Source organism: Schistocerca cancellata, chromosome 8, assembly GCF_023864275.1.
Source record: "Schistocerca cancellata isolate TAMUIC-IGC-003103 chromosome 8, iqSchCanc2.1, whole genome shotgun sequence".
In the NCBI taxonomy this organism is placed as follows: domain Eukaryota; kingdom Metazoa; phylum Arthropoda; class Insecta; order Orthoptera; family Acrididae; genus Schistocerca; species Schistocerca cancellata.
The window spans coordinates 167,030,564-167,045,091 of NC_064633.1; positions in this window are offsets into that span (position 1 = coordinate 167,030,564).

Here is a 14,528-nt window from a genome sequence, read left to right on the forward strand (position 1 = left end):
CACGAACAGCAATGACAAAAAAATTCAAATTGGCAAAGTAAGCAACAATATTGCAACTAATATAAGGCAATGAGCAGCAAACAAGAAAAATAAATCAGTAGTAAACTGGCTTAGCAGAGTAACACAAAGTCAAATTCAGTAACACTATGCCTGGCAAACAGCAGCAGAAATAACATATATCTAAACTTGACATAGCTCAAGCAAAAAAAAAAAAATTACATTACACTACAGACAACAATGCAGACAAGGGAAATGTATATTCACATCTTAATGTCTATGTAATTAAAGTGGTGCACCACAAAAACGAATTCTACAAAAAGTTACCAAGCAGTTGAAAAGAAAATTATATATACAGTTATTGTTATCAGTCCCTTCTTATTGTTCTTTCCATTCCAAGAGCTCCTTTTTCGAAGAATGTGGATCATAAAATAATTATTTAATAGATCTGTTGACAGAAAGTGTTCACATTAGCAAATGCATCTAAGTTTATTCTATGAAACCAATGCTGCAAGACAGCTGGAAACCAGATATCAAATGAAATAAGCAACTATGTACAAAGTAAAGCATAAGAACATCATTCAGTAGTCATGAGGCATTTCAAAAGTTAGTAGAAAAATCTCTCAACTAGAGAGACAGTAGTCATAATCAGGTGTATAGACATAAAAATATTTCTCGTCATTTCACTAGGCATTTCAGTAAATATCATAAATTAAGAGCTCCACAGTGTAATCATTTGTTTTCAAGTTCGACCATGTCGTTTTTGCGATGCTTTCTACAAAGGAACGTCAATAGCTAGGATAATGGCCTCCCTTTTTTTTTCTCCACCTGTACCTCTGAAATGGGCACACGCTAATGGCATTTTTCCAGGCGACTGTCGCCCAGATGGGTGCCCACGACGCATTACGTGCAGGTGGTCACTTAACTTTCTTACGGAAATATTTACGACACCAGTTTCCGCTACAGTGACAGTCTCATATTAAAATATCACAGGTCGAAAATTTACGTTACAAATGTGTAGAAACAAAATCCAATGAATATAACAGTGTGCAAAAAATTTTCCGTCGCCATTGTAATACATTCACACATGTACACACATTTCATAATTATAAAGTACAATTCTTGGTTTCCAACATCCTCTTCCACAAATCAGAGTCCCTAATCACTACTCATTATTCCTTGCTTTATAACACATATACATATTCGTAGACACTTCTTCAATATTTCATCATAATAAATACATAGCATAATCAAACTCCTCATACAGCATCAGCTTATTGATCATAAACATATCTCAGCAGCATAATACACATCGTCGTCGTAATAATATCATAACACCTCAGTCAACTCTCAAAAACGTCATAGCTTTTTGCAATAATTTCAAAACCTAAAAAAATTATCTGCTCATGTCAAAAGTGTCATCTGCCTCAAACGCACTTTAAGAATCATAATCCCATACCAAATGTATCATTCAAAGTTCTCATAATATCACAATGGGTCCGAAAAAATATGAACAGTTCATGGTTCATGGTGTGGGTTCCTGTAGTCATGTCCTAGATCATGAACCACGGGCAACGTATGAGTGGCCAAGTAAGTGGTCCCGACAGTCGGGATACCAGTTACTTTGGAATAAGGCTGGGCATCTCGGACATATTCTGAGTCGTGGTCACCTTTGTGCTCATACGGCAAAGACTACCAAATCCACCGGTTAGTCCTTCAGCCGTTAGGGGTAAAACCCAATTGGATTCGGGGCAAGTAAGGCTAGCAACCTGCTTCCCTGGTACTTTAAATATGATGCTGGCAAAAATCAGAGCAAAATGCCTCGGACCTTTGGAGGTGACGGAGTCCCACCTCTAACTGACAAACCAGGGACTCCTAAGATACGACTTGGCAAACAAAGGGTAATGAGATGGGGAGCTATTAATATCTATGGGGACTGCTCTGGGAAGAAGGTAGAGCTGGCAGATGCTGGAAGTAAGATGGGGCTGGACGTTTTAGCTGTTAGTGACATTCGGGTAAGGGGTGAGAAAGAAGAGGATGTGGGAGAATACAAGGTCTACCTGTCAAGAGTCAAAGCAGGAATAGCACAATGGGGTGTAGGGCTTTACATCAGGAAAGAAATGGAACCCAGCGTAGTTGCAATAAGGTATGTAAACGAACGACTGATGTGGATAGATTTGACAGTGTCTAGCAAGAAAATTAGGATTGTGTCAGTATATTCGCATTGTGAAGGAACAGATCAAGATAAGATGGATAGTTTTTATGAGGCACTCAGTGATGTAGTTGTTAGAGTAAAGGACAAGGACAGTGTTCTGCTCATGGGTGATTTTAACGCCAGGATTGGAAATCGAACAGAAGGGTATGAAAAGGTTATGGGTAAATTTCGAGAGGATATGGAGGACAACAGGAACGGGAAACAACTCTTGGATTTCTGTGCCAGTATGGGCTTAGTAATCACAAACTCCTTTTTTAAACATAAGAACATTCACCGGTATACTTGGGAAGGCAGGGGAACCAGATCTGTCATTGACTATATAATAACAGATCAGGAATTCAGGAAGGCTGTGAGGGACACACGTATATTCAGGGGATTCTTTGATGACACTGATCATTATTTAATCTGCAGTGAAATTGGGATTGTGAGGCCGAAAGTGCAGGAGGTCTGGTCCATATGTAGGAGGATAAGAGTGGAGAAACTTCAGTATAAGGAAATCAGACACAAGTACATAACAGCGATCTCAGAAAGTTACCAGTTAGTTGAATGTAGTCAATTACAGTCATTGGAAAAGGAATGGACAAGGTACAGGGACACAGTACTAGAAGTGGCTAAAGAATGTCTTGGAACTGTAGTGTGTAAAAGTAGGATGAAGCAAACAGCTTGGTGGAATGATACAGTCAAGGCAGCCTGTAAAAGGAAAAAGAAGGCGTATCAAAAATGGCTACAAACCAGAACCCAGGTAGACAGAGAAAGTTATGTTGAAGAAAGAAACAAAGCCAAACAGATAATTGCAGCATCCAAGAAGAAATCGTGGGAAGACTTTGGAAACAGGTTGGAGACTATGGGTCAAGCTGCTGGAAAACCATTCTGGAGTATAATTAGCAGTCTTCGAAAGGGAGGTAAGAAGGAAATGACAAGTATTTTGGACAGGTCAGGAAAACTGCTGGTGAATCCTGTGGATGCCTTGGGCAGATGGAGGGAATATTTTGAAGAGTTGCTCAATGTAGGTGAAAATGCGATCAGTAATGTTTCAGATTTCGAGGTAGAACGGGATAGGAATGATGATGGAAATAGGATCACATTTGAGGAAGTGGTAAAAATGGTCAACAAATTCCGTTGCAATAAAGCGGCTGGGGTGGATGAAATTAAGTCGGAACTTATCAAATACAGTGGAATGTCAGGTCTTAAATGGCTACACAGGATAATTGAAATGGCCTGGGAGTCGGGACAGGTTCCATCAGACTGGACAAAAGCAGTAATCACACCAATCTTTAAACATGGAAACAGAAAAGATTGTAACAACTACAGAGATATCTCTTTAATTAGCGTTGTGGGTAAAATCTTCTCAGGTATTGTTGAAAGGAAAGTGCGAGTATTAGTTGAGGACCAATTAGATGAAAATCAGTGTGGATTTAGGCCTCTTAGAGGTTGTCAGACCAGATCTTTAGCTTACGGCAAATAATGGAGAAGTGTTATGAGTGGAACAGGGAACTGTATCTATGCTTTATAGATCTAGAAAAGGCATATGACCGGGTTCCTAGGAGGAAGTTATTGTCTGTTCTACAAGATTATGGAATAGGAGGCAAACTTTTGCAAGCAATTAAAGGTCTTTACATGGATAGTCAGGCAGCAGTTAGAGTTGATGGTAAATTGAGTTCATGGTTCAGAGTAGTTTCAGGGGTAAGACAAGGCTGCAACCTGTCTCCACTGTTGTTCATATTATTTATGGATCATATGTTGAAAACAATGGACTGGCTGGGTGCGATTAAGATATGTGAACACAAAATAAGCAGTCTTGCATATGCGGATGACTTAGTTGTGATGGCAGATTCGATTGAAAGTTTGCAAAGTAATATTTCAGAGCTAGATCAGAAATGAAAGGACTATGGTATGAAGATTAGCATCTCCAAAACGAAAGTAATGGCAGTGGGAAAGAAATATAAACGGATTGAGTGCCAAATAGGAGGAACAAAGTTAGAACAGGTGGACGGTTTCAAGTACTTAGGATGCATATTCTCACAGGATGGCAACATAGTGAAAGAACTGGAAGCGAGGTGTAGCAAAGCTAATGCAGTGAGCGCTCAGCTACGATCTACTCTCTTCTGCAAGAAGGAAGTCAGCACCAAGACTAAGTTATCTGTGCACCGTTCAATCTTTCGACCAACTTTGTTGTATGGGAGCGAAAGCTGGGTGGATTCAGGTTACCTTATCAACAAGATTGAGGTTACGGATATGAAAGTAGCTAGGATGATTGCAGGTACTAGTAAATGGGAACAATGGCAGGAGGGTGTCCACAATGAGGAAATCAAAGAAAAACTGGGAATGAACTCTATAGATGTAGCAGTCAGGGCGAACAGGCTTAGATGTTGGGGTCATGTTACACGCATGGGAGAAGCAAGGTTACCCAAGAGACTCACGGATTGAGCAGTAGAGGGTAGGAGGAGTCGGGGCAGACCGAGGAGAAGGTACCTGGATTCGGTTAAGAATGATTTTGAAGTAATAGGTTTAACATCAGAAGAGGCACCAATGTTAGCACTGAATAGGGGATCATGGAGGAACTGTATAAGGGGGGCTGTGCTCCAGACTGAACGCTGAAAGGCATAATCAGTCTTAAATGATGATGATGATGATGATGATGATGATTCTCAAACTATAGACAAAATACAATTTCGTAAGTGTGAAGTAATCCAACGGTGTAATTACGTAAACAACTGTCACTGATGTAGTAAAAAAGTTTGTCTCTCTCAGTTAAATGATCAGATAGCTGTGTAATTTATGTGTTAGAGGAAAATGGTACCGATGTGTAAAGTTGTATAAGCAAATACCATATTAGCTAGGGCTCCTTGTGCTTGCCAAACACATGATACACAAAGTAATGTAATTTTACCCTAAGGTGTGACAGATTACAGCAATGGATTGAAATGTATCACGGAAAACTTTCTTTGTAATTCAAAAATCTTTAAAAATAAATGTTTTAAGTACAAAATTAACCACTGAAATGCGTGTCCTGTAGCGCTAAATGTGCGTCTTGTTGTAAGATAATCTCTGTGGAAGTGTCGTCTTTATTTTCCTCCGAAAGCTAAGTTCTGCAGAAGTCAATGTACTTACCTCATGATAAACAAAAGTGAAATGCTTTGCGTGTAGATATCTTAGTTATTACGCTTATTGTTGTGATGAAGAAAGTACTGTGCTATAATGTATTGTTGTCCTACGGAAAAGGCTGTCTCCTTGTAGGTACAGCACAAAGTTACAACTAAAACATGTTTTACTTTACAGAAGAATTCAGAAAAAACTGTGCAGATATAAAACAGATACACCGCAAAAGCAACACTGTAGCTTGTCACTCATTAGCAGCATCGTGATAAAATCGTGTAGCTGTCACACAAACCAACCACTGTGTCATCTGGCATTTCACAGAAGGCACCTCAAATACAGAATCCACTCTCAAGCAAACCAAAATGTTGCATGAAAATTTCATTAGCAGTACCTGTATATGTTCTAAGTATATGAGCCTTATAGTCGTTACTCGATCATGCAACTAACAAGCAAGAATGTACAAACAACAACACTGTGTCGTCCGTTTACTATAAGAATGCATTCGTAATTTCTGTTTAAATAAGTTCTCTTGGTTCTTGAGTGGATATTGAACTTCAAAACATTGTTGTATGTTAACAGTTTCTCAGTGTGACAAATTGTACAAGTAGCGTGAAGTGAAAATTGCAAAGACTAAGTTAAAAAGCAGATTATCAGTCAATAAATGGTTTTACATGTGAAATGTGGTGTAAACCTTTACTCTTCCTAGTACACAGAGATTCAACTTTAACGCAATTATCATGTGGTATACGTCGGTAAAGAATACTGGAATATTTCTCAAGGTTAGCGTCTATGTTATTTTTCTCTGAGCCAGATGGCGCACGCGGTGCGAGTCATTGTCTGTTTCTTTGTTGGCGCACTTCGTTATTGGGATTTGGAGGTCTAACTTCTACAACTTCACGTTGTCGAAAGTGCCCTGCTCTGTTTGAATTCCGCCAGTTCTGATGCAGTTCAGGTCTGTCGTTACGATCATATCGTCTGTCGTCATGTCAGTAGATTCCATAGTTTCTTTCTTGTCGGTCACGTGGTGGAGAATTTCTCCCTGATTCGTAACTGCGCGCTGGCCCGTTGTGTCTAAAGTTATTCTGTCTCCCTTGATAATAATTATTTTGGTTCCCATATTGTCTGTTTCTCTGATTGTCTCTGTGATGGTCATTACCACGGAGAGGTGATCTTTCCCTGTAATTATTACTACACTGCCAACGGTTGTTATACAGGTGGTGTCTCTTTTGGTCACGATTTACGTTGTAAGAATATAATTGTCGTGTCCGGTTATTGTTTCTGTCGTCAAGGAATTGTGAAGGATGTGACCTGTAGTGATTGTTTTCCTGTTTTCGCATCCCGCGACTGTCTGTGTCAATTTCTAATTGTTGTAAGAGTATCTGAAAAGCTTCAATGTCGTCTTTGCAACGTCCTGCTAAAATAATTTGTCGTAAATGCTCAGGCAGCTTGATTAAGCAAATGCGGATGAGTTCTGAGGGGTTGTATGGGTTTGAAAGATACTGATTCTTATGCAACATGTCTTCAAAATATTTCACAAGACTGGAAAATCCAGATTGTTCGAAATGTTTCATCATTATGATGCTATGTTTTACTCGGTAGGTGGTGGAGTAGGTGGCTCTGAGCGCTATGGGACTTAACATCTGTGGTCATCAGTCCCCTAGAACTTAGAACTACTTAAACCTAACTAACCTAAGGACATCACACACATCCATGCCCGAGGCAGGATTCGAACCTGCGACCGGCGCGGTCACGCGGTTCCAGACTGAAGTGCCTAGACCGCACGGCCACACCGGCCGGATTTACTCGGTCTTGTGTAGCTTGAGACCAATATGCTGAGAGGAACGCATGGTAAAATTCTCCTTCACTGTGACAATCGTGAATGACTGATCGCATTCTTACAGCTGGCTCATTCTCCAAGTAGTCACACATAAATTCTAACCTGTGCTCCAATGACCAGTTGGGAGGAAAACAATGAGAGAATTGATGGAGCCACGCTTGTGGATGAATGTCGTTGGCAGAATTCTTAAACGTTTTGAATTTACGTGTAGTAATGAACAGCTTATAGTCAAAATCATCACGTCGGCGAGTCGCATGTCGGTCATTGTTACGTCGTTTCGGCGGTTCCATCTCAAAATTCGGTGCACATTGCCAATTTCTTTCATAACTTCCGAAGTGCCCTGTGTTGTTATTTTGTGGCTGTTCCGTATTTCTATGTCCCTCTTCCCGTATTGGAGCTCGAGTGTCCTCTGAAATACGTAATTCTTGTATTACCTGTGTCAGCTCATCTTGTACTTCCCGGATTTCTCTTTGGTGTTGATTCAGATTTTGTTTCAGTTTCCTAATTTGTTCGCATTCTTCTTTGTCATTAAAGACTACCGGTTTTGTGTCATTCATATTATCATCTACCTTCGTAGATAATTTATTTAGCCGATCCGAAAGTTCAACTACTTTTTCTGATATTGAACTAATTTCCTCCATGTGTCTTTCTACTGTGTCCTTTAAGTATTCTTGAGTTTTTGCAAGTTGCGTAACCGAATCGGTAGATGCAACTCAGTCAATTTTAGCTTGCAAGGTCTCATAATTTTCATGAACAATAGTTTGCATTTCTTTTATCGCTGCTTCGTGATTCTGTAATGCATTTTCATGCCGCGAAAAAATAGGTTGGAAATGCTCACAAATTTGTGTTTTTACGTCATTAGACTTTTTGACATTTCGATTCAATGTTATGTAACTCAGCAGTTAAATCTTCACGTGTTTGTTCGAGAGTTTGTTCCAGTGAGTCTAACTTTTGAAGCTTTTGATGTGTTTGTCTCTGATTTTGTTCCATTGTGTGTAACTGTTGCTGTGTTTGTCTCTGGTGTTGTTCCATTGTGTCTAACTTTTGAAGATTTTGTTACATTGTGTCTAACTTTTGAAGATTTTGTCCCATTTGTTTCTGATTTTGTTCAAGCGTTGTGTCTAACTTTTGTAGCCTTTGTCTCATTTGTTGCATTAACTGAAATAACAGTGCACTGGTGTCTGAAACATGTTCCTCAGTGCTATTCGGCAACGCATTTGAACCGGCAATATTCGCAGTTTGAATAGCTGAATATGTGTCTTGACTTATTTGAGAAAAGGGTGAGGACGCAAAACCTGAATCTACAGTATTTGCAAGATTGTGTCCTGTCATTTCGGATTCCTGAGGCGAGCTGTTGCTGACCGGTCGATCGACAATGCTTCCCTGTTCACTAATTGTTTCACTGTCTACACCATTGTTTGCAGCCCACTCCATTTCCCTATGTACAATTACCAAATTACTACTTTGAACATTAATTAATTCATTACTCGGTGGCGCTAACACACTGCTTTCGTCTTCACTGTCATTTCTCAATTTACTTTAGAGCCTAGTATTACGTTTTTCACACGCCATTATTGTCACAATAATTCACACAACAACACAAAAAAACACAATTTGAAGAGCAAAAATAAGAGAACACATTAACATAGAACTGAAAATAAAATCTAGTTAATTGCAAGCGCAGTTGCGAAATACTTGGCGCAAATCTACATGCATGCCACAACTGTTTTACTGTGCAACAATGAAAAACCACAACTACCAAGGAAATTCTCTCTATAATTACGCGCTAGCAATAAACAAAAGCTACACTAAATACACAAACTACATGAAAAAATCAGATGATTCCAGTGAGGTACCCTGGCTGGGTCGCCATATGAAACGTCCCCTTACAGCAATTTTTACAAGACTGTGCTTATACTGACACACAATATTTTTTAGCGCAACGCAATCTGACTTTCAATAATCCCTACAAAAGAAGGCCCTGACTAACATTAACCTATACGTTTCACAAATCACTTACCTCACCAAAAATCTTCGTTACTCGAAGTACTGCAATACAGCGAGCGCCACTACTGCCAGCTAAATAAAAGATTCAAACTACAGAAGGCACTAACTACTGATAGGCATAGTTAGCAATTGAAAGATGATAATAGAGAATAAATAATGTATTTACCTTAACAGTCATAATATATGATATCCAGTATTACAAACTTCGAAACTCCGCCATCTCTCTCCCCACATCCACCACTGCTGACCGCTCACCTCCAACTGCGCAACGCTACGCGCTGTTCACATCCAGCTGCCGCTGCCCAACACTACAATGGCAGACAACAATGCAAACTAGCCACAGACTGCACACAGCACAGCCAGTGATTTTCATACAGAGCGCTACGTAACGTTGCCAATAAGAAAACATAAACAGCCTACTTACACCTTGTCTCCTATTTTCCAAGCCTCACAGAAGCTCTCCTGCGAAATTAAATTGTGGTTACTAGACACTTCTTGTTGGAAATAATGAAAATAAGCACTAACTGTCTCTGGGCCGGCCAGTGTGGCCACGCGGTTAAAGGCGCTTCAGTCTGGAACCGCGCAACCGCTACGGTCGCAGGTTCGAATCCTGCTTCGGGCATGGCTGTGTGTGATGTCCTTAGGTTAGTTAGGTTTAGGTAGTTCTAAGTTCTAGGCGACTCATGACCTCATATGTTAAGTCCCATAGTGCTCAGAGCCATTTGAACCATTTGAACTGTCTCTGGACTGTATTCAAAACAAACACGAAATCTATGGAACACTATTACTAGTACTCGAAAATTAAAGCTTCCTAAAAGCAAAAACCCACGGAAAAAGAAGTGACAAATGAGAAAAAACAGTTAATACTTAAATTTACGTAGCTTGGTGCACAGGAGATGGGAAGCAGACGCAGTTACGACGACACTGGCAGTACTGGCACTACATTTGACGCCACTTCGGCTACTTGCTTGTCCATGGGGATGATATGATGATGATAAGGACAAAACAACATCCAATCCCTGAGCGGAGGATATCTGGGACGCAGTCGGGAATCGAACCCGGGGGGCCGATAGGTACGACATTCCATCGCGCTGAACACTTCTTGTTTTTTTTTTTTTTTCGTTGATGTCATTTTGTTCTATATTGTTCGTAGAATTTGGACGGGGCGGACTTCCGATGACACCCATTTAGGTTCTTCCTTGATCCGTTCACTCAGTTTTTTATTACAGAGAGTAGCTAACCCTCTGAGCGAACACGCAGAGCTACCGTGCCGGCAGGCACTACAGTTGACGCCATGCCACTCAGCTTCCATGGGCGCACACCGTATTCTTGATATACGCAGTACACTCGTGAAATGGTCGCACGAGGAAATCTTCTCTTCATCGCTCCTCGAAGATGGTGTGCGGTGACTAACACCACGTTGAAACTTACTGAAACCTTGATAGCCTGCCATTGTAGCAGCAGTAACCGATCTAACTGCGGAGCCAGACACTTGTTGTCTTCCATAGGCGTTTCCTACCACAGCGCCGTATTCTGCCTGTTTACATAATTCTGTATTGAATACGTGGGCCTACACTAGTTTCCGTGGCGCTTCAGTGTGTATTTCACAGAGGGTCAGCTAGCATCTCGCCTATCGGCAGATTATTGACGAGTTGAAGGGGATGTTTTCTGAAGTCAAGTCAGTGCTTTGCATGTGATCAGTAGGTGGTAAAGAGTTTAGAGACATGTATTACACTCCTGGGGAAGTTGATGGACAATCCAATAACAGTAAAATCTATATCCCAAAGAGGTGGATATAGTAGACGCTTTGTTAGTCACGAAATGTTGAGGGGAGAAGCTGTTGCCGTCTTGCATTAGCAGATGTAACTTACCTGTTTCGGTAATAAAGAATAGAGTCATAATCCACAGCATAACTCGATTTATGTGACTTTACAGAAAATACAACTGGTTTGCAAACTTTAGTCTTGCTCTTTGTATTATAGAACCCTACCCACAGGCTAAGACTTGGCAAATTAGATGTAAATACGAATACTGTGCCTGTTCATTCAAATAACTAACACGGAGTAACATTCCGAACAATGAAAAATGGGTTACAACAAGATGACTGTTTAACTTATCGTAATATATAATTAATGTGTACTAAGTATAATTTGCGAGCAAAACAGAGACTAACTTAGCTACACACGTAATATAATTATCAAAATTTCATATTAAACATAGTCGGCGAATTTCCTCCATCTCTCTTACATACGGTTTTAGCATGTATGTCACCGAATTGAAAATAAACCTATCGGGGAGACTATTTGCTAAAATGAACCGCTACATCGTAAAGAAAAATTATTAATTAATTAACTTGTTCCTTGACTTTTGTCTTTGACAAAGATAGAACAGGTACTGCATTAAAAAACTGTCTTTTGAATTTTTTGGCCACAGTATCCAAAGTTACATTAAAAATGACACCAGAAATCTTCAGAGAAGATTGATGCAAACAATCACATGTGTACTAGCGATTGAGCGGGATGGATCACTGTCTGCATAGTAACACAAGGTTCTTCAACAACACAAAAACCACAACATCACTGTCAATCGACAACACTTCTATTGAAATTTCATTGTCAGACAGGACACAGCTCTAAAACAACTCACAGGAACAAAGTTCACTGTTTCTATTTCACACACTACCGAAGAATACCGGTACTGTACAGAACAGTCACTAGTTAGTATGAGACACAGTAATTGCGACAAAACACAACACACAATGTTACAGTACAATTATGAATAAAACAATATTTTCAAGTTTTACCTTTGCAGTCAAGCAACAACAATGTGATCTAATATATTGATATTCATAACCTGAGCAGCACGCAAAAAAAAATTAACCATCTGAAGGTTCAAACAACAATAGAACAATAGACTAATAAAGGACAAAAGAACAGGAAAAGGGATAGTATATCCTATTGAGACGAAGGAGTCCACGAAACTCACTTAACGCTAAGACGAAAAATCAGAAACTTGCAGAAAATGGCATAATCTACAGAATCAAGAAAAATAATATGCAGATTATCCTTCAAGTACTAACAATCGAGAAAAAAGTCAAGCATGGTGAAAGTAACCATAAATAAACCACATCGTTATATCCCCACATCTGGATTGAAAGTTCACTCATTTTAGAACAACAGTTCATGGCACACAGTGATGACATTTTATCAACACATATCATAGGAAACAATTTACATGACTTAAGTAACTACTATTTACAGATCGTATAGTTACACGAATCATGACATACAGGAAAGATACACAGAAATAATTAAAGAACATTTTTAAATCTTTATGAGGGTACACACCATTTTTAATGTCTTTGGATATGCCAACAGACATGCATCTGGATGTGGCAGTTTTATAATAACATATGGTCCGTCGTATATTCTTTGCCACTTCTTGGTCGTCTTCTCCAGAAGTGAAGATCTTGAATGAGATCTCAATAGTAGCAAATCTCCTACAGTATATTATTGTCTTCTCTTTAATTCCTCGTCGTGTCTCTACTTTCTCATAAGAACTATCTCTTTCATGTTGAAGTAAGCATTACGAATTTTACTACACATGAGATCCTATTTCGGGGTGTCTTCAGAAATGTATGCACCCACTCATTATTTTCTTCGTTATTTAGGTGCTTCTCCTACATTAACATTTGAGGGGTATAAAATGTTTGGTGGTATATTGCCATATATAGAGTCAGATACCAAATGCGCACTTTTTTGTCGTAGGCATTCGCCTACTCGTCACTGACACCGAATTCATCACATTTTGCTTCGGTTCGCTGGAAAATGTGACATATGTATCAGAACAATTCGCTCTTATTTCCCTTATTGACTTGGAACAATCTTCAACCTATTGGGTTATATTGTCTTTCCACTTCGAGAAACCTTGACCAAATTGTTGGCTCATCACATCACTATCAATCTGGATCGTTGTTGACTCTGGTACATTAGCAAGCTGAACGTTTTGCACAGCTTGTTGCGGTTGTTCATTAACACATTGTGTCACATTCTCTTCTACAACTGCAACACAGTCTGTTTTAACAAGTTCCAATTTGGACACAAGAGAATCTACTGTTGTGGTGACATCTCTTACTTTGGTTTGGATTTTGGAGAATTCCTCACGAACTTTCTCCTGGGACAGCTTAAAATTTGTCATTTCCGTAGCAAGATCACTTTGTTGAATGCTTAAATGATCCACTTTGCATCTAAAAAACTCTCTAAATCTTTTATGGTTGGTAATGAATCATTCATAGCAATATACTCTTTCATAGTTAGCCCGATATTTGTTTCTTCAGTTGCCAGTGCCTACTGGTGCTTAATGAGACCGTCTTGTTTAGCAGAGAGACTTGCCTGTCCTACTGATACAGTATGAAGTATAGTAGAAATTTTGACTTGTGCTGCTGCCATTCATTCTTCTGTGGAAGCTATCCTAGACTGTCCAGTTGCTACAGAGTGCACTTTAGCAAACATCGATTGTTGATTTTCAGTTAACGTCTGCACCGCTTGGGATATACTAGGTTAAAGATCTTTGATGTTGAAACTCCTCAGTCCTAGCTGTGGTCATTACAGGTTCTGAACTAAAAGAGGAAGGGAAATCCTCAACTGATTTAATAGTGTCCGTTGTACTCTGTTCCCGTTCATTCTCGACTGGGCGCTGTCCTAACCATAGATCACTAAACAAAAAGTTTTCGCACGACCCACGTACTTTCCAAATATACACACATAACTTTTTTTTAAATATGCATCTTTAACTAATAGAAATAGGAAGACTTTACAGAAAAGGACAGTATTACATTCCATACGGGTAAACTTGCTGTTGCTTGCCTGCAGCCTGGACATTCAGGTGATCTATTGAGGTGAACCATACAGCGTGAGTCTGCCAGCCTCTCTGTCCCCGTTGTCGTCTCGAACAAGTACAGCGTATGCAAGACAGAAACACACGTTATAGTACAATTCTTGTCAGTAGCATACATACATGGAAATGATAAAATACTCTAACAAGTTCCCTACCTTTGCAACCAGTCCTGTCAGTTGGTCGTCACTCTAAAATGAACCACTACATCGTAAAGAAAAATTATTAATTAAATAACTTGCTCTTTGACTTTTGTCTTTTACAAAGATAAGACAGGTACTACATTAAAAAACTCTGTTCTGAATTTTTTGCCTAGATGCATACATTATGAAATTTTTTACCTGTCTAATACAAACTACCTGTGAAAAAATTTGACTGTAGATGAATATGTTTTTTTCGTGGCCGCTGTAAGGAGAGAACGGGTAAGGTATAGGATGAGTTGGAGATCGGAGGTTTCTGCTTCTCTGGTTCTCAGAAAAC